The sequence below is a fragment of the Sus scrofa genome, chromosome 4 (genome assembly GCF_054392235.1).
Source record: "Sus scrofa isolate SSC_HxYL_T2T_F1_AM1 chromosome 4, Sscrofa_HxYL_maternal_Yorkshire_Landrace_v2.0, whole genome shotgun sequence".
NCBI classification, from domain to species: domain Eukaryota; kingdom Metazoa; phylum Chordata; class Mammalia; order Artiodactyla; family Suidae; genus Sus; species Sus scrofa.
The window spans coordinates 16,920,663-16,941,782 of NC_139386.1; the positions used below are offsets into that span (position 1 = coordinate 16,920,663).

Here is a 21,120-nt window from a genome sequence, read left to right on the forward strand (position 1 = left end):
AGTTGTGTTGAATGCTAGGTTTGGCTGGGTCCTGGGTATGCAGCGTGAGGAACACAAATTCCCTGCCCACAAGGAGTTTACAGTCTACTGAGAGATTTTTTTGAGCAGGCTTATGGTTTCTGGGGGGACGGGGTAGGAAGTGGGATGGATGAGGAGTTTGGGGTTGGTGGATGCAAACTATTATGTTTAGGAGGTCCTACTATACAGCACAGGGAACTATATCCAACTCTTGGGGCGGAACATGATGGAAGATAGTATGAGAAAAAGAATGTATATATATATGTATGACCGGGTCACTATGTTGTACATTGGAAATTGACACAACACAGTAAATCAACTATACTCTAATAGAATTTAAAATGAGTTCCCGTTGTGGTGCAGTGGAAATGTATCCAACTGGGAACCGTGAGGTTGCGGGTTCAATCCCTGGTCTTGCTCAGTGGGTTAAGGGTCCGGCATTGCCATGAGCTGTGGTGTAGGTCACAGATGTGGCTTGGATCTGGCCTTGCTGTGGCTCTGGTGTAGGTCGGCAGCTATAGCTCCGATTAGACCCCAGCCTGGGAAACTCCATATGCCGCGGGTGTGGCCTTAAAAAGATAAAAGACAAAAAAGAAATGATGATAAAAATGATTAAAAATAGCAACACCATTTTAATTACAAACTCCAAATTGCTTACAATAGGTAAACTACTATGAAAAATACAAAGTGCTGAGGTAGTGATGAGAGGGAGGGAAACTCTTTTTAACAGGTGCTGAAGGAAGGCCTCACAAGAAGGCAGGAAGATGAAGGATAAGAAGGAACTGGTTATGTAGAGTCAAGGGAAAAACATTCCAGAATAAGGGCATAGCTACATAAGGGATCTTAGAGTAAGGACTCAACTTTTGGGAACTGAAAGAAGAGCTGTGTGGCTGGAATACATTGAATGAGGACTTGTGAAGTCAGCAAAGTAAGCATTATAGAGCACTGCATGATAAATAAAAGGTTTGCTTTTATTTATTTATTTTTTTTGTCATGCAGCTTATGGAGTTCCTGGGCTAGGGATCAGATCCAAGCCACAGTTGTGGCCCATGCTGCAGCCATGCTGAACCCTTTAACCCACTGTGCTAGGCCAGGGATTGAACCCACATCCTGGTGCTCCAGAGATGTTGAGTATACCATTGTGCCACACCTGCAACTCCATTTTGGTTTTATCCTTGGTACCACAGGAAGCAGTAATCTGTATGATAAATGATGATTGCTTGGACTGATGATCCTGGCTCGCTCACTAATTATGGATATCACCTGTGAATAGTAGATACTGTCCCCCCTCCTTAATCCCTGGCTTTCAGTTTTTCACTCTATGGGTTTAACACTGCAAGTAACTAAGCTGTTAGTTAGAGAAGTACAATGATGTGTATTTAGTTGGCTCATGCATTCCAAGAAAATGTTGACAAACACAACTTGAGAAGAACAGAGAATTCATCAGAGGCTCAGAAACAATTAGGTTCAGGTGTTCGATGAGTCAGATTCACTGCCTCACCTGCACCTCTCTGGGCTGCAGCTTTATAATCTCTCAGGGAAGCTCCTGAATGATATACCTTAAAACTTCTGTCAGAAGGTAGAGACTCCTTTGTGGTCCCAGGTTCAAAACCCTAGGAGAAAGCTCTGATAAAGATGAGCTTGAGCTAGATGCTCACAGTGGGATAAACCGACATTGGTAGAAGCATGAGGTCATGTAGGAATATGGTAGCTTCCATGGAATAAATGGAAAAAAGAGAGAGGATTGGATCCTATAAATGGTTGTGAAGGAGTAACAGTGTTACAATTCTCATATTTAATCTGAGGGTATTTGGAAAATAATTACTGAGCATCTACTGGGTGTCATGTATTACACACTTAAGATATAAGATGTCTCAGAGTCTCTTCCAACAGTTAGGTTCTGCAATTCTGTGAGATTTTGCAACAAAGTGATAAAACAGCTTGTTACTCTGGTAGCTGTGAATTTTAAGCAATTATCTTTAGGTTTCCCAGTTTTTCTCAGTAAGGGAAATAAATGGTTTAAATTCTCTGGAAAAAAAAAAAACAAAGTTCTGCATTTCTAATTTATTATACCTTACCTTTTTTTGGGGGGGGGGAATCCATTTCCTGCTGTGTTTTGGGTTTTCTCAAAACATTACCACTGTGTAAAGGCTTTCAGTTGAGTGTTTGAGAACCCACACACATAAGTGCCTTGGCTCTCACTTTTCCATCTGGAAAGCTCTTCTTCCCAAATTTCCACAAAGTTTGCTTCCTTACATCCTTTAGGTTTTTGCTTAAATGTCACTGTGGTAATTAGAGTAATGGCCCTCAGAGATATTCAAATCCTACTGTGGAATCTGGGAATATGTTAGGTTTCATGGCAAAGGATAGTTAAGGTTGCAGATAGAATTAAGGTGTAATTTAAGTAGAGCAGGAGTAGCCTGGATTATCCAGGTGTGTTCAATGTAATTACGAACGTTTAAAAGGGGAAGAGGAAGGCGGAAAACACTGAGTTAGAAGGAGACGTGAGTGAAGGCTAACACTCAGAGAGATGCGGCGTTGCTGGTTTTAAAGATGGAGAAAGGGGGGCTGTGAGTTAAGGAATGTGGGTGCCTCTACAAGCTGGAAAATGTAAAGAAATGGATTTTCCTTTTGAGCCTCCAGAACTGTAAGTTAATGCGTTTGTATTATTTAAGTCTCTAACATTGTGGTAGAGTGGGGCCCCAGGTAGAGGGGGAGAGAGAATTCCCCATGAGTCATGTACCCAGGGTTCTCAGGTTCACTTTTTATTGGCACATTTAAAATAGGGCAGGAATTAAAGTTTGAGAAAGGAAAAACAGGGTCACTCAAAGGGTCAATTATGTAGGTCACACAGGGCTTTCTAAAAAGGGAACTTTCATGGGTGGGGTGGCCTGGCTCTTTATCTAGTTGTGTGACTGGCACTGTGTTTATTGGAGATGGATGTCTTTGAAGTGGATGTTTTGGCAATCAGAAGTTTAATGTCTGGCACTTACATTACACTAAAAAAGCCAAGTGTCTGGCACTTTACAAGCTACCTTGCTATCCATCAATATGTAGTCTTGAGGGGATTGCTGGTGTGGAAGCAAGGACTTGTCTTGCAATTTCATACAAGGGTGAATGTAAAGCTGCTTGAGGCCATAGGAAATGGCTGCAAAAGGGTTCCAACAAGGCTTCAGGTAAAGTCAGAGATGATTAATAGGAGATTAGGACATTTACATGAAAGAAATTACCTTTATGTTTACAGCTTCATACCTGCTGTTATTTTCTTAAACTTCCTCTTTCTTCTCTAAGAACTACACTTTAGGAGGTCATGAACTATATCTGTACTGAAACAGTCCAAGAAAATCAAGCAAGAGATTCAAAGTTAACTCAATATGCGAATCCCTTAAATTTTCATTGCCCTTGAGAATTTCTAACATTTTCACATCTCATTTAAACATCATTAAGACTCTGGATAGATTGTAGTTCAGGTGTTTTTTTGTCCTAACTCTATAAATACTGAAACCATAAAGTCTAAATGATAAGCCTAATGTAATTATTGGCATCATTCTTCAATATTGATGCTATACTATCACATATATCATCTTGCTTCATCCTCTCCACAATTTTGGTTGTGTAAGTAGGCAGGTCTTCTTGCCCTGAGTCTGATAATGAAGAAATTAAGTGCAAGAGGGTTTTAAATGACTGCCTGTGAAGACGAAACTAGGAGTCGAACTTGGGTCATCCTACGTCACCTCCAGTCAGGTGATTTTACTTTGAATCTGTTGTGAAGAGCTGTGAGATACTTCCAAAGAGCTATTAGAGACACGGTAGAAAAGAGCTCAAGTTTTGTGTAGAATCCAACAGTCTTTGGTTCTTCCCCTCTCTGTAAATCTCTGGATTAGTCACTTAAACTCTCGGAGACTTAGTTTCCTAGTATTCAAAATGAGAGTAACATAAGGTTGTTATAAGGATTATAAAAAACAATTGTGTATAAAACAGTGTATTGCTTGATTCCCCAGTAGATGTTCAATGAAGAATTCTTATGATAATAGTGATGATTAAATTCTAGTATGCAATTGGCTTTATAGCATTCAGAGGAGAAATTTGGCCTGAGTTTGGGTGACATGGGTGTATTAAGGTCTAACCTTTCTACTGAAGGAAGTTTAATGAATAACCTGTTTGGTTAAGACAAGAAGCATTGGAGCCTGTGGCCTTTATATTTTCTCTGGCTCCTTTGTTTCAATCAATCATTTTGTTGGCCAAGAGGCTAAACTTTGCACCTGACAAAATCTTTGAGAGAGTAATAAAGTTAACTTGCTCTGGTATCAACAAGAAAAGGGAAATCTTCATTTTGTGTGTAGGGTTGTTTGAAGGAACCTAAAAGTAGAACACAGGCCTCTGGAATGGAAATCCACTTTCTCCACCTCTATTCTCCTCTTTGTCTGTGTCTGCTGAGTTATTCCCTCCCTCTGAAGGCTTTCTCTTCTCCATTCCATATGCTTGTTCTTAGGGCAACATCTTATTGTTCCAGGCCACCCATGGAAACTCACTGAATGCTCTTGGTTGAGATTCTAAATTTCTGGGAGACAAGAACTTGTTGTCCTGGCCTGGGTCAAGCGTCCTCCTCTGAGTGAGTTCACTAAGCTACAGACAGAAGGGAAAAACTCTATGAAACAGATGTGACTGCTGGAGGCCACTCCTGTGAATGGGATGAGTCCTAGAGATTGGTCAGATACCCCAAAATTTGTTGACAAAATCCTTCCACACTTTCTTGAGACTTAAATTTCTAATCTGACCTCTTAGGATAACATAGGTTATTATGAGATTCTTAATTCTCAAGAGCACTGACTTTTTTCCTATTCATTTTTGGAACTTGAGCACATGGCATATAGCAGTGAGTATCATTTGTTAAGTGTTCTCAGACCCATGCTAAGTGTTCAGTGCATTATCATATTTAATATTCATTTTTGGAACTTGAGCACATGGCATATAGCAGTGAGTATCATTTGTTAAGTGTTCTCAGACCCATGCTAAGTGTTCAGTGCATTATCATATTTAATCCTCATATCTCAGACCAAAGGGTAGGCATTATTTTCTACATGAAACATGAAAGCACAGATGTGTTATATACCTTGCCCTAAGTCCACAGCTAGTAGATGATAGATTTGGCATTCACACCCAGTTCTGACTCTTAAATGCCACATTGTCCCTTACCCTTTACTTTTAAGCATACTTCTATACATTCTTGTCAGTGGTTTGCTGTTGCCCTAAAATTTCAATCAGACTCTAAGAAGTGACTAAATTATTGCTTTTGGAGAGAAGTTTGTTTACCTAGAATATTCTTCGAAAGGGGAGAATCACTGCCTTTTGAGATATCTTCCGTGGTGTCAAGAAGGTATTTGTTGAAATGGAGGCGTACTGTCTAGACAAATGTTTGAAAGTAGAGTCTATTCATCTATATATGAACCTCCCCCCCCTTGTAATTCTTTAATATCAAGCTTTAAACATATAGATGCTCACAAACCTGTACATGAGGGCAAACCTCTGAGATGCTTGGTTCCTTTTTTTCTGTTTGGGTTGATCATAGAGAGCAGCCCTGGGGTCTCGGCCACTGGATGGGTGTGACTCTCAGACGTGGTGTTGGAAAGCTTAGCCAGGTTTTCCTTGTGAGAGGCAAGGATACACCACGTGAAACACATCTGCAGATCTCTCTCTCTCTCTCTTTTTCTTTCTCTCTCTTTTTTTTTTTTTTTGTCTTTTTGCTATTTCTTGGGCCACTCCTGCAGCATATGGAGGTTCCCAGGCTGGGGGTCAGATTGGAGCTGTAGCCTCCGGCCTATGCCAGAGTCACAGCAACATGGGATCTGAGCCGCGTCTGCAACCTACACCACAGCTCATGGCAACGCCGGATCGTTAACCCACTGAGCAAGGGCAGGAACCCGCAACCTCATGGTTCCCAGTCGGATTCGTTAACCACTGCGCCACGATGGGAACTCCACATCTGCAGATCTCTCTCTACTTAGTTTCTGATGACAGCTGTCAGATGGCTCTGTAATGTGCTGCAGCTTCTGCTATGACAGCCTAGGCGGGGATGAGCCTGGCGCACTGTTCTATTATGGTGTGGACTGAAATCAGCTCATCTATTAATTTAACAAGCCCCTAGGAGTGTAATCAGAACGGGGATCTTACTGAGACATCATTTTTGCCCAGAGTGTATGGATTTCTTTCTTTCTTTCTTTTTTTTTTTTTTGTGAGGGTGGATGAATTGTGTATTTAACCATCCTACCTGAGTCTCGCTTTTCTTGCAAATTTATTACTTTGCTCCTTTCTTTTCCTTCTGAGTCAAACTTAGTGCTTTCTTTGATCTTTCTGATCTTGCCCATTAACAGAAAAGCTATTTGCTTCAAAGTCATAGCTAAGTATGAAAGAGATACTGCAGAGCCCCCTTAGTCATGGCCTGTGTTTACAGGGACATCTGATTTCCTGAGACAGATACCAGTTTTGCCACATTCTTAGCCACCTTTGTTTAGTACAGATTTCCATTTATTGATTAATATCCAGATGTGTGAGCTATGGCCTATAGAGGGAGACAGAGGCTGTGCCAATGATTCAGGACAGTGGAAAGATTCCAAACACTGTTTTGGCCACTCTTTTTTTTTGGTCAAGGCAGTTACTTTTCATGGTCAGTATACCCAATGGCATATTTCATAGAGGGCAGCCATTCCTGATCACACAACCATGCAAGTATACTATAATTCATGATTTGATGGAAAAATTAAAATTGTTTCTCAGAAACTTTTGGCCTTCCATTCTGTGAAAACAGAGTAGCAGAACAATTCTTAGACCACAACTGTTTTCCATCCAGAAGGACCCATGCTCTGTGGCATATAAATTATAGTTCATTTTGAGGATGGAGTTAGTCCTGTTCTACCATGTTCTGTGGATGCTCAACTTCCTGGCCCATCACTTTCTTCGTATTTCACCCTCATATCTGAGAATGGTATCTCTAACTTATCTCTTGGAGATGGAGAGAAACTGAATGAGGATATAGTATAAGACCTTTCTGATAATCCATAGCCAGTTTTCTGAGTTCTAGTCTTTCTTTGACTAATAATAAAAAAAAAAAATCAGTGACTCTAGGGTCAGGTCATAGAATTTTCAAAGAAGGAAGTGTTACCTGGAATGAGAGTGATGAGTTCTTTTTACCAGAACGAGCACAGTGGTTGGACTGTCTTCTCTCCCCAACCTTGTGTGGATAGAGAGTAACCAGGGACTCTATAGATGCTCTTCATATTCTAGGACCGATTGGGTGGGGTTCTTTGGGGGAAGGGGTTCTCCTGCATCCAACGGGATGAGGATCTGAGAAATAGCGATGTTTTGATTTTTCCATTAGACCTTTAGTGCCCTGGCAGTGACTGTGGCTCCCAAGAGAGGGCCTGGCGAATCTCTGTGTATTTAGGACCCACTGAGCTACAGAGACCAGATATTAGAAATGTGAAGGCATTACCGAGGGATCTGTGAGTAGACCATTCCAATATCTCAAGACCTCTGAAGGAGCCGTGTTTGTCCTGGATAGATGGGAGGGCACAGAAGCTTGAAAAAGCAGCAGAAGATCACTGCTTATGCCAGCAGAGCCTCACCTTACTGGGATTTATTACCTGTGGTATGTTGGTAAATGTTTAACCACTGTCTCTCTTTAAAAAAATTTGTGTATGTGTGTGTTACCAATGTTTATAGTGTAAATATTCCCAGTATTCATTCTGTGGCTGGTCCCAAGCTACCACAAAGACATTGCTATTAGTAGAGTTGGAAAGAAATGTGCACACTCAACTCTTGTGAACTGGTTCCAGTAGCCTCCAGAAGACGATGGCCTCTCCTGTTCCTGCACCAGTCTCCATGCTTGTGTGCCTGGGTTCTGTAAGACAAGGCACTTACCATGCCATATGATAGAAAAAAAAAAAGAATGTATTGGGGAAATTAAAAAAAATTAAAAAAATAATAAAAAAATTTATGGTAGTTGACTTACAGTATTGTATTAGTTTTAGGTGTACAGCAAAGTGAATCACTTTACTATAGCAAATGGATATATGTATGTGTATCCATTCTTTTTTTTCCCCTATAGGTCATTACAAACTATGGAGTAGATTTCAACCTGGATATTCACTCATTTCTGAACAAAGAGGGCCTGATTTGAATCTTGTTTCCTTTACTACTTTTGTGAACTAGAATGGAAGATGTTAGAAACCATCAATTCCCTTCTCTAGGACAAACAGTAGTATGTCAGAGGCTGACAACCATATTTCTTCATAATGAGGAATCATTTTCTTCTTGGCCCCAATCTGGAAGATATTATTTCTACCCAAATACCAGAGGCTATAAATTTATCTTCCCTCCTAGCAGGGACAAGAGACATGGCTTACTAGATATTGAAGGAGAGACAGGGTTGAGTTTTCATAGTGAATTAATGGAGCAGCAAATTCTGGAATTACTCATGACAGGTACTAGAATTTTTGTAGAGCATATTGGAAGAAATCAAAATCTCATAAAAATAAACTTGAGAACCACTCTCTAGTTAATAAAGTATGAACTGAGCAGTCTGAGAACCTGATCATACTCTAGAAGTAATATTGACTGCTCTGGTATGAAACTATAACCATCACAGTGTAGACTATAAGGATGAAAACCAAGGGGTGCTAATTGGATGGAGTCAGAGCTGGTTCTCCTAGGGCCTAGGAGATTGTGCCCCTTGTGCTTTTAGTTCTTCTTGTGCATTGACGATCACAGAGAGAGTTTGTTTAAAACATAGTTTACAGGTGTGGCAGATGCTGTCAATACACTGCACATATTCCCTGGGCAGCACCTGTTCCTGTACATCCCAGGGACTCCATACTACAAACTCCATACTATGAACTACATGCTACATACTGCAAACACCTACAACTCTCTGCTTGGACATTCCCTGTGGCTGTAGGGGCTTACTCAGCCTGCTTGCATGGCAGCCTGAAAGTTTCAGGGCGTTAGCATATCCTCAAACAATCATGAATGAAACTTGGGACATGAACACCGTGGTTCCTTATCTTTTAAATGCTATGTTTGAGATGTGTTCTGGACTAGCTGTTCTCAGTGTGTTCAGTGGCGCTCTGGGAAACGCCAACATTCTTTTAGGTGTGTGAGATCAAAACTTTTTTTTTTTTTTTTTGGTCTTTTTGCTATTTCTTTGGGCCGCTCCCACGGCATATGGAGGTTCCCAGGCTAGGGGTCGAATTGGAGCTGTAGCCACTGGCCTACACCGGAGCAACAGCAACGCGGGATCCAAGCCACGTCTGCAACCTACACCACAGCTCATGGCAACGCCGGATCGTTAACCCACTGAGCAAGGGCAGGGACCGAACCCACAACCTCATGGTTCCTAGTCAGATTCGTTAACCACTGCGCCACGACGGGAACTCCCAAAACTTATTTTTGAACTAGTATTTTGAAGACATTATTTGCCTTTCACTCATTTTTCTGACAAGGGTATGGTGGAGTTTCTTAGAGGTGATAATGTCATTCCTATGATAGCTAAACGAATGTATGCTTTGTGAATTCTTGTTTAAAAAAATAGTTTGGGGAGTTCTTGTGGTGGCTCAGTGGTAATGATACACGACTTGCATCCATGAGGATGCAGGTTCCATCCCTGGCCTTGCTTAGTGGGTTAAGGATCTGGCGTTGCCGTGAGTTGTGATGTAGGCTGGCAGCTGTATCTCCGATTCGACCCCTAGCCTGGGAACTTCCATATGCTGCATGCGCAGCCCTAAAAAGCGAAAAAAAAAAAAAAAAAAAAAAAAAAAAGGGTTGCGACATCTAATATGTTAGGCCTCGGTGAATACAACTCAAATAAAGCTTTTTGGAGTTCTCAATAATTTAAGCGTATAAAGGGGTTGTTGGAGCAAAGTGTTTGGGAACTATGGCTTTAACACCATCTCCCAGACCCAGAGTGATTCAGACCCACTTGTTCAAAGCAGTGACTGCTCATAACACATTTAGTGCTGGTTCTTTCCCATCTTGCCCCAATTTCCCTTATGATTCTTCTCCCAGGGTCTGCTATGGGGGCATCCAAGCTGAGGCTCCAGAAATTTTGGATGGTGCCTGGGAATAGGCATTTAGCAGCTTGGATGATCTGATGTAGATGGCTCATGGATCTCACCTAGCTAAGGTTTTCACAAATTCCTTACCAGGAGTGGGAGTTGGGGGTGGTGGTGCAGATATTGGAAGTTTGCACTTGAACCACCATAATGTATGGTACATGTATTTGCACAAATGTTCATACTCACACATGATCACTTTAAGTGTTTAACTGTTAGTGCCTATAACTTCAGATTTCATCTTCCAGCTCCCCAGGGTTTTCTTAAACTCCATATCAATGTTTGCCATTTTCTTTTAAGTTCTTAGGAATAGTACAGTCCAGTACCTATATATTATATATCTGATATAATTCTAGTTCTGCAGTGAGAATTCCGTCAATTTGAAACATATTAATTGCTGGCATTATGAAATTCTTGAAAGATAGTCCCAATATTGTGAGAGAGGGATTTTTGAAACATGTAACCAGTGTACAGACTAAGCAGCATATGTTGGGGAAAGTTGTTAGCATTTATACTAATTTATGTTTGCATTGAAATGTTTGTTTCCTTATATTAAGATTTAATAAGCATGAGGTGATGGGTGTCAGTATAATGCAGTGGGACATGAGTTGGAGACACTACATGGCATTAGCACAAAAGAAATCCATGTTTGAGACCAATATAGGAGTACACAATTAGGTGCTAAGGGACAAGACACAAGCTTGGGTCTCATAAAACCTCAGAGAAGGAGGAAATCAGAGAAACTTGTAGTGAGAAATTCTACACTGGCTGTGTGACTTGAAGCATTTGTCTTTGAAAATCAATTTCTCTCCTCTGTTTCCAGACAAGACTATATCAGCTCATGCTTCACACAGCAGATTGAATGTGGAATGTGTAAGACTGCCAAAGCTTGGGCTGCTTCCCAAGTCAGAATAAGGACACTACATATCAGCTTACCCAGGATACTCTGGAAGGACTCTAAGGGTCTTTTGCCTCCCATGACAGAGTGATGCTTTGGGTTAGAGAATGTCTTTTCTTTCAAAGGTATTTCATCACATTTACTTAAAAAGTTTCCTGGGCAGAATTATGGTCACTCTTCCCATTCGTAGTTAGTGGTTGGTAAAATAGAAATACCAAGTGTAGCCATCTACTATGTTACTCCTTTGGGACTTCCAAGACGGCGTATTTATAGAAAAGCATTTCTCTCCATTCTTCATCTGGAAAAAACCCTAAAATGAGTTCTAGCATATATGCATAATGTATGTATATATTACATATTATACACACAGAAATATGTTTTAAAATTTTGTTTTCTCTTATAAATGACTTTTTTGGATATATATTGTGATAATTTATCATCTGGCGCATCCTATGATTATTATTAGTGGCTATTAGTACTTCTCTAATATTCATTTTATTGATTGTGAGATACAATTGATTTTTTTAATAATGCCTTTTAAAAAATTGAAGTATAGTTGATTTACAAATGTTTCAGGTACTTGTGGTTGCCTGATGGAAGGGGGAGGGAGTGGGAGGGATCGGGAGCTTGGGCTTATCAGACACAACCTAGAATAGATTTACAAGGAGATCCTGCTGAATAGCATTGAGAACTATGTCTAGATACTCATGTTGCAACAGAAGAAAGGGTGGGGGAAAAAACTGTAATTGTAATGTATACATGTAAGGATAACCTGACCCCCTTGCTGTACAGTGGGAAAATAAAAAAAACAAAAAACAAACAAACAAAAAAACAAATGTTTCAGGTATAGAGTGATTCAGTTTTTCAGATTCTTTTACATTATAGGTTATTACAAGATGCTGAATATAGGTCCCTGTGCTATACAGTAGGTCCTTGTTTTCTTAAATCTATTTTATGCATAGTAGTATATACCTGTTCCTCCCCAATTCCTACTTTATCCCTCCCCTCTGCTTTCCTCTTTGGTAACCGTAAGTTTGTTTGCTATGTTTGTGAGTCTCTCTCTCTTTTGTAAACACGTTCATTTAAGGTACAATTGATTTAAAAATTTTTTTATTGGGGTGTAGTTGACTTACAGTGCTGTCTTAGTTTCAGATGTACAGTGAAGTGAATCAGTTATATATATATACATATATCCATTCTTTTTCAGATTCTTTTCCCATATAGGTTATTAAAGAATATTGAGTAGATTTCTATGTACTTTATAGTAGGTCCTTGTTACCTATTTTATACATAGTAGTGTGTATATGTTAATTCCAACCTCCCATTTCACCTTTAGTAGCCATTAGTTTGGTTTCTATATCTTTGAGTCTGTTTCTAAGTTCTTTTGTATCATGTTTTATCAGATTCCACATCTTAGTGATCTCATTTGAGTTTTGTCTTTCTCTGTCTTACTTCACTTAGAAGTAATTTCTAGGTTCATCCATGTTGCTGCAAATGGTATTATTTCATTTTTTATGGCTGAATAATATTTCATTTTTTATATGTACAACATCTTTATCCTGTCCTCTGTTGATGGACATTTAGGTTGTTTCCATGTCTTGGCTATTGTACATAGTGCTGCAATGAACATTGTGGTGCATGTGTCTTTTCAAATATAGTTTTCTTCAGATCGATGCACAGGAGTGGGATTGCCAGATCATACGGTAGTTATATATTTAGTTTCTTAAGGAACCTCCATACTGTCCTCCACAGTAGTTGCACCACCTTACTTACCCACCAACAATGTAGGAGGGTTCCCTTTTCTTCACACCCTCTCCAGAATTTATTTTTTATAGACCTTTTGATGATGGCCATTCTGATCAGTGTGAGGTGGTACCTTAGTGTAGTTTTGGTTTGCATTTCTCTAATAATTAGTGATGTTAAGCTGAATTTTAAAAAGACTCTATTTGTGTACCACCAAGGAGAAGACTGTGCAGCTAATTAAACTGATGTAATGCCTTCTAAGCACTTTGAGTTTTGATTCATACTTGTTAAAAGAGCTTTTAATGACTTATTTAGATGTGAATTTGTATCATATATCAATTTTTTTTGTATACCCAAGAAGGAAACCATACAATATTATTAAGGTATTCGTAAAATGTCTTCATATTCCACATCCATATCCTTCAAATTGTTTTTAAAGTCATACTTGTTTTTCCACCAAACCCTCTGCACTAGCCAAGCTGCTCACATTTTTCTTCAATTTTGATGTTGACATTTTCCTATTTGATTGTTTTTTTTCCTCAGTTGAATTGCATGTTGCCAGCCATAAGTTCAGTTTCTGATCAAAGTCATGTAAAGTTTTGACATATTGATGTTTGGCAATATAATAGCAGCCCTGAGTGAAGCAGAACTTGGTCACACCAATACTCATTGCTTTGACATTTCCTTAAACTATTTTGTGGAATTTGGCAACTTTTCCTGTCTTCAGTTGCATTGCTTGGTCTGTGATAGGAAATCCTTTGGCATGTGTTTGACTAACTAAACATAACACAACTTCATCTGCTTGTGGGTGTGCTTTGCCAGAAAGTGTGGTTGTGGCTGTACCAGTCAGAGTGGGCTAGATTATGTCCTAATCTCTGTGGCTTAAAACCACAAGGTTTATTTTTTGCTCCTGCTATGGGTTCTTCTGAGTTGGTGGGGAGCTTTTATTCACATCATCTTTTCTCCAGGATTCATGCTGATGAAATAGCTACTGTTGGGAACAGAATAGCCATTGCTGGTCAGTATGGCTGAAGAAGAAAATTGGAAGTGATAAATTGTTCACTGCTCTGAAGGTTATCCTTGCCACTGGTGCTCACATTGCTCTGGCCAAGTCGTGTTGTCTGGTCACATCCATCTTCAGGGATTTGGAGACGTACAGTCATGCCAAATGCCTGGAAAAAGTGGAGATATCGGGTAGAGAGCAGTAATGGCCATTACGTTTACCTTTCTTGGCACAAAAGATTCTGTTTTCCCTCTTTACTATATTTGGGACATACTCATTCTGTTCTAAAAGGAATCAGCTCACAACTTCAACTCATTCCCTGCAGCCAATGATATAAGATGATTTCTTCATTGGGGGTAGCTGTGCAATGACTTCTATGTCAGGTTTGAATGTAGTTTTCTCTAGATCCAGATACCTATGAAAAAATACAATTTGTTCAGCTTCCTCCACCACCTGACTCATATAATTGACATAAAGGGTAGAAGAAGAACACTATAACTATCGATCGCTTTTGTTCATAGAAAGAATGAGAGAGATGCAGTAGTCATTCTTCCAAAGAAATTTACTAGATATTGCAAAGGGCTTCTGAATTGGGGAATATTCTTTGTCTGACCCTAGGGATAGGGGTAATCCTCCAACTCAGCTGTTAGGTTAACTTTTTATTTTTTCTGTGTAACTTTAAAAAAAAATAAATTTTATTGAAGTATACTTGACTTACAAAGTTGTGTTAGCTTCAGCTGTACAGCAGAGTAAATGAGTTATATGTATACATATATGTATTCCTTTTCTGATTCTTTTTCCGATTAGGTGTTAATACATAGTCTTGAGCCCTGTGCTATACATTCAGTGCTCTTACATATAGTAGTGTATATTTGTCAATCCCAACTCCATAATTTATCCCTCCCCCCAATATCTTCCCCTTGGTAACTATAAGTTTTTTTTCAAGATCTTTTGAGTCTGTTTCTGATTTATGATTGCTTTTGTCTCATTTTTATTAGATTTCACATATATCTCACATTTGTCTTTCTCTGACTTAATTCACTTATTATGATGCTTTGTAGATCCAATGACCATTGAATAAAAGAAAATAAAATACCTACAACAAACGTACCCAAAGAGACAAAAGACCTGCGTGCTCTGAAAACTAAGATGCTGATGAAGGAAATCAACAGATGTCTAAAAAGCACATGAAAAGCTCACTCGCAGCATAGGGAGATTCCCAGGCTAGGGGTCCAATCAGAGCTACAGCTGCTGGCCTATGTCACAGCCACAGCAATGCCAGATCTGAGCCTCATCTGTGACCTACACCACAGCTCATGGCAATGCTGGATCCTTAACCCACTGAGCACGGCCAAGGATTGAACCTGCCACCTCATGGTTCCTAGTTAGATTTGTTTCTGCTGCGCCACAAAGGGGAATCTTATCAGGCACCACTTTCTTAATCTGAATAATTTAAATGGTGGCATCCTGGTAAATGTTCTAACATTTGGCTCTTTTGGGGGATAAAGCCTTGATTTATAGCACTTCTTAGTTTAGGCTGCTATAACACATATTACCACAAGTTGGGTGGCTTAAATGAACAATTATTTCTCACAGTTCTAGAGGCTGAAAGTCCAAGATCAGAGTGCCAGCATGGTCAGGTTTTTGGTGAATGAAAATGCACTTTCCTGGCTTTCAGATGGCTGACTTATTATGTATTTTCACATGTGTGAGGGAGAGGTAGTTAGCTGTCTACCCTCTTCTTACAAGGACACTAATCCCATTTGTAAGGTTTCCATCCTCATTACTTAAGTAACCTCCTAAAGGCGCCACTTCAAATAACATGACATTGGAAGTAGGATTTAAACATATGTCTTTAGGGAGACATAAACATTCAGCCTATAGCATAGCATTTGCTGATTTCCCAGTACAAATGCTCCCATCATGGCCCATTCCAAGCTACCACTGTGACTGGGGTAATCACTAAATATATGATATATTCACTACAGAGATAGTGATAATTTCAAGAGCATAGGTAATAGTAATGTATGATACAAATAATTAGAAAATGGTGAATTTCGGGTATTTGGTTTCCACATAATTTATGTCATTTTGAAATAGTGTTTGTAGGAGTTCCCGTCGTGGTGTAGTGGTTAACGAATCTGACTAGGAACCATGAGGTTGCGGGTTCAATCTCTGCCCTTGCTCAGTGGGTTAACGATCCAGCATTGCTGTGAGCTGTGGTGTAGGTCACAGATGTGGCGTGGATCCCACATTGCTGTGGCTCTGGCGTAGGCTGGCAGCTACAGCTCTGATTGGACCCCTAGCCCGGGAACCTCCATATGCCATGGGAGCGGCCCAAGAAATGGCAAAAAGACCAAAAAAAAAAAAATAGTGTTTGTATTTAACAACCATCTTACAACTTTCTGAAAATTTAACCATTGAGCTAGTATAAGCCAATTCACACCATTGCCTTAAACTATTCAGATGTGATAACAGTGAGTATGATACTTGCTTTTATTCTTCCTATGAGACTAAGCTTTTACTGTCCATTATTGCTTCATCTATTTATCCGTTTTGGTATTGAAAAACAGTTGCTTCAACAAATCTTGGAATGCCCAGCTGAGAGTGGAAGAACCTCCCAGCTTATGAGCAATACATTTTGGAGTGGTTTGTTACACAGCAGTATCTAACTATTACACTCAGAAAAGACCCTATATATAGTTGAAATTGGTCAAAACCAAATTTAGGACTTTCATAGGCTAAGATGAAGAATTTATGAGCTCATAGAATCAAAGTAGCATTGAGCAACCAGACTATGAGAGGGAGACAGGGCTTTGGGAATAGTTGGGCTTTGGGAAAACTAGAAACCAAAGACTTTGCTATTGGAATTCTCTGTCTCTCATCTCTGCTTTCTGTATGTCAGTATTTTCTCTCTAACTTCCTCTGTTCATGTGTTTCCAGTTTTGCATCTTGGAGCTACCACCACAGTGGTAGTTTAACACCAGTGAAAATCCCAAGAAAGAACTATGGCTGATCAGACTTGGTGGTGACCATGCACTGACCAATAAATTATGATTGAGGGAGTGGTGGTAGGGAAGCAGGTAATTATGATTCTCCCCCTAGAGAATTAGGCATCTATCTTAGACTGCAGAAGTTCATACTTTACAATGTATTGGTGGAGTAAAGGTTGTATAGTTATCCTGACAATGCAGTGCCATGCATTACAGTGTTCCCTGAATGGGTCTGCATGTTACTGTACAATAGAAGGAATTTTACATAGGTAACTAGGGTATATATTGCCTTGACTAATAGCCTATTAATTTTATCATCCATCCATCCGAACGAATTTGACTCCCTGAACTCTTTGACTTAAACAAAAATAGAAGAAGCAAGAATTGGGAGTGGAAAAATTAAAAAGACTTCAAGGCATAAGTGTCTTTAAAGTTAAAAATTTAAAAAGCATCATGTTCATTGAAACAGATTGGCTCTGTTAGGATCCTAATAAACTTTAACGTTATAGACTGTATTTCCATTTTCACATGAAGTTCTTACAAATGCATTTTTATTTTTATTTTTAATTTTTTTTTTTGCTTTTTAGGGCCACACCCATGGCATATGGAGGTTCCCAGGCTAGGCGTCCAATTGTAGCAACAGCTGTAGGCCTACACCACAGCAATATCAGCTCCGAGCCACGTCCGTGCCACCACAGCTCAGGGCAATGCCCGATCCTTAACCCACTGAGCAAGGTCCGGGATTGAACCCGCAACCTCATGGTTCCTAGTTGGATTCATTTCCACTGCTCCTTGATGGGAACTCCACAAATGCACATTTTCAAATTCAAGTAAAATTAAACTACCTCACTATCAGTGTTGCAATTATACCATCTAAATGCATGAATCTAGAAGTCAGGAGAAAGCAGAGGAGGAGATAAATGTTAAGACAAAATTCCTGTCATAGCACTGAAGGCAAATGAATAGGTAAAAATATCTTTCTGCCTACAGTCTAGCAGTTAGATAGCAGTGAATTCTATGATAAGAAACATGTTTACAGGGAACTGAAAACCCAGTACATTGCAAAGTGAGTCTCTCCCAGCTTTAAGGTTCAATAATTATGTCCAATTTCTCTTCTTTGGATGGAGCCTTGGTGAAAAGCATGCCTGAGAGTAATGGTGAGCCTGGGGTTGGTGTAGAGGTAGGATGTGTCTTGTTTGGCAAGCAAAGACTAGAAGTTGGTTCCATGAAGCGGTGTTCAGATCAATGTAGAGAATTCAAAACTAAGTTGCTTGCCCAGTAAGAAGGAGGTGACAAAGCAGGGCTAAAATGGAAAGGGCTGTTATTAACTGATCATTTAGCCAACCCCCGTGCCGTTCCCAAGTTCATATGTTGAAATTCTAGTCCCTATAGTCATGATATTTGGAGATGGGACTTTGGGAGGTAATTAGGTCATGACAGTAGAGACCTCATGGTGGGATTAGTGCTGTTATAAGAGGCATGGGAGAGATTGTTGGTAGGCTTCCTCTTTTCTGTGCCGTGTGAGGATATAGCAGGAAGGAGACACACTACAAGACAGAAAGAGATCCCTCACAGAGAGTTGAATCTACCAGATCCTTGATCTTGGATTTCCCAGCCCTGGAACTGAAAGAAGTAAATATTTGTTGTCTAAGCCACCCGATTTATGGTATTCTGTTACGGCAGCTTGAACTGACTAATAGGCTAAAGCATCAGGAAAACTGAGTGAGCAGGGATGAATCAGGCCAACCAACATAACCTGCAGGAATTCCACAGACAAGAGTCAGTGCTGTTAGTGGCTAGGTCATATGTGTGGCCTGGGGCCATATTACTTGGGAGGGTGTTGATTATTACAGGGACTCTACAGAATGGGGAGAATCGATCATAGTTGTGGATGTAATAACATGTACCTATTTGGCAACAAGGAAAAATTGGTTATATTTTTAATCTATCATTTATATACGTGGTATTGGGACTGGAATGGTAGTGAAATGGGCACCAAGTGGTGAGGGTATAGAGGTAGGTGACCTAATTTATTGGAATGGGTGAAAAAATGAAAAATATTTGTGTGTAAAATATTCCTAGGCAAAGCCTACCATATTTAACTTATTTGTATAGTGGTTGAAAGTGTCTCCAGTCATCCCTTCCCTCCCCCACCAACCCCATCACCAACCAGGCTTCCCATGGCTATTTGGTTAGGGTAGGTAGGAGAGGAGAGAATTACGATTATAGGGATAGGATTTAATTTAGGAGTAGAAACTATTTTCGATTGTTTACCTATGTCCCAGGAGTGTATTGCACATTTTTACTGATGGGATGGTTGAGAATGTTATCCACAAAATCCAAATGTACATCATTTAAAATATTTCCTGCCTAGCCTTTCATTGCCTTTAGGAAGGCACAGATGTTTAATAATGCTGGTTTTTGTATTTAAAATATAGATAAGATTTTACTTCTAATGACAAGTGGTTCTAATTACAATTACTTCCTTATGCTATATAAGTGAGCACTTTATACCTTTTAAGGTAAATATTACTGAACCTCTTAAACATTCCTAAATTATGTGCTGTGCATTAATTATTTTTTAAAAGTCAATATTTGTTGAAAGTGCTAGTAGATTCATTTGCTCTGAATTTCTTTGAGACGCATTAACTGAGCTTGTGGTAGGATTAATCACAGATTTGCTTTTTTTTTAATAAATAACATCACAGTTTGATTTAACTTGCCATTTTTTTCTTCTTGATTCCCCCTACCCAATTCTTTAATAAGAAACAAAATTCCTAGAGAAAATGCTTCTTGGCACAGATACCAGCTCTCCCAAATTGGTAGACAGCAATGCTGCTATGACCGAATCTCCCAGTGGGATGAGGTATCTGAAAGCAGGTTGTTTTCAAAAGGTTGACATGAGGGCCCTGGCTATGATACTGCAGTCCTATTCAGTCTTTATTATTCTTGCTCTGTAACCTGACATTGGTTCAGGAAGAGGAAATCCTTGGGCTTAATGAAGACAATCAGCCTAAGGTCAGGAGGGTAATGCTAAACAGACTGGAAGTAAAGGTAGTGTGGAAATAAGGAAGAGTGGATTCAAAGATTCAAAGATTAGATTCAAAGATGGAAACCAAATGCACCTGGAAGGCAAAATATACTTGAACCCTAAAATATACAGAGCCCTGGGGATATATAAAAATAAATCAAGCTTATTTAGTTTATTGCCTTTCCACTTCCCTGGTGGCTTGTCCAGCTGTTACCCCAGTTGGGGCAGGTGGTTTGTGGGCTTGATTTTTAGGTGTTTATCATGGTGTGCCTGCTAGAGCAGCTGCTGGGAAAAGGACCCTCAATGCCTTCATTATACATCAGCTCCCAAACTTCACAGTTCCTGATATTAAGCTGCTTTGATTGGAGATTTTAGTGTTTCATTTAAATTTTAAATGACACATTGCAATGTGCTTTTAGGTAATCTGTAATGTGCCCCTGGGCATAGCACCATTGAAAACAATGTAGGTGTCTAAATTGCATAGGAGAGTGGGAATGTTTTAGATTAAAGTGAGCAACCAGCCCCTTCTTTTGCTTAGCTGTGTTGCAGTCCTGGATATGGCTAATAAAATATTACGTGAAAGTTATTGGTTATTCAAAATGGATTCTCCTTTGCAAAAGCCGTTGAGAGTTGGCCATACATTTCTTCTGAAAGGTAGTTGTTATTCATACCATTTACAGATGAGGAAATCAAAGGTTGTTTCGATGAGACTCATAAATTCTTATAGACTAGTATTGTGGTCAGAAGGTTGGAGTGTAGAGACAAAATGCTTGGATTTGAATCTTGGCTCCTTCACTTATTATCTACGTTGCTCTGAGCAAGTTATTTATCCTTTTCATATTTTCTCATCTGAAAATAGAGCACTGGTTCCTGCCTCATGGGGTTATTATGATAAATGATGAGTTAATGTGTTTAAAGCATTTAGGATAATGCCTGGTACATGGTACGTGTGATAAAAGTGTTCTTACAGAGCCACAGACTCTTATCTGAGACTCTGAGGGACAGATACATTTCAGAATTCAGATTTTTTTTTCAGATTTTAGGAAGGTGATATGAAGCAAAAGTTTATTTTACACCACAGCTACAGTAGATGCTGGGCATCCTATAATCAACTTGAGAAGTTCTTCAGTCAAACTGAAGGGCAGTCATGTTAAGTGGGAAAAAATGTATAATGAGCTTACGTTAGCTTAGGCCAGGTTTAGGTACTAAATCAGTTACAAAATCCTTTTGGTTTTTCAGAGCCTTTCTATATTTTGAAATTATGGGTGAGGGAATGTGGATCTGAAATAACACTTAATGGGAGATAAATGATTAGAATCTAGAAATGT

The 21,120-nt window shown here is 39.5% G+C and overlaps 1 long non-coding RNA gene across 3 annotated transcripts in view; it reads left to right on the forward strand.

The window, feature by feature from the left end:
• Positions 1-2,504: 2,504 nt before the first annotated feature.
• The window catches only part of LOC146403698 (uncharacterized), a 225,233-nt gene continuing 206,617 nt past the window's right edge, over positions 2,505-21,120 (forward strand). For all 3 annotated transcript variants that reach the window (XR_014843411.1, XR_014843412.1, XR_014843413.1), the window contains exon 1: positions 2,505-2,665. This is a non-coding gene — a long non-coding RNA (uncharacterized LOC146403698). The remainder of the gene's footprint in view (positions 2,666-21,120) is intronic.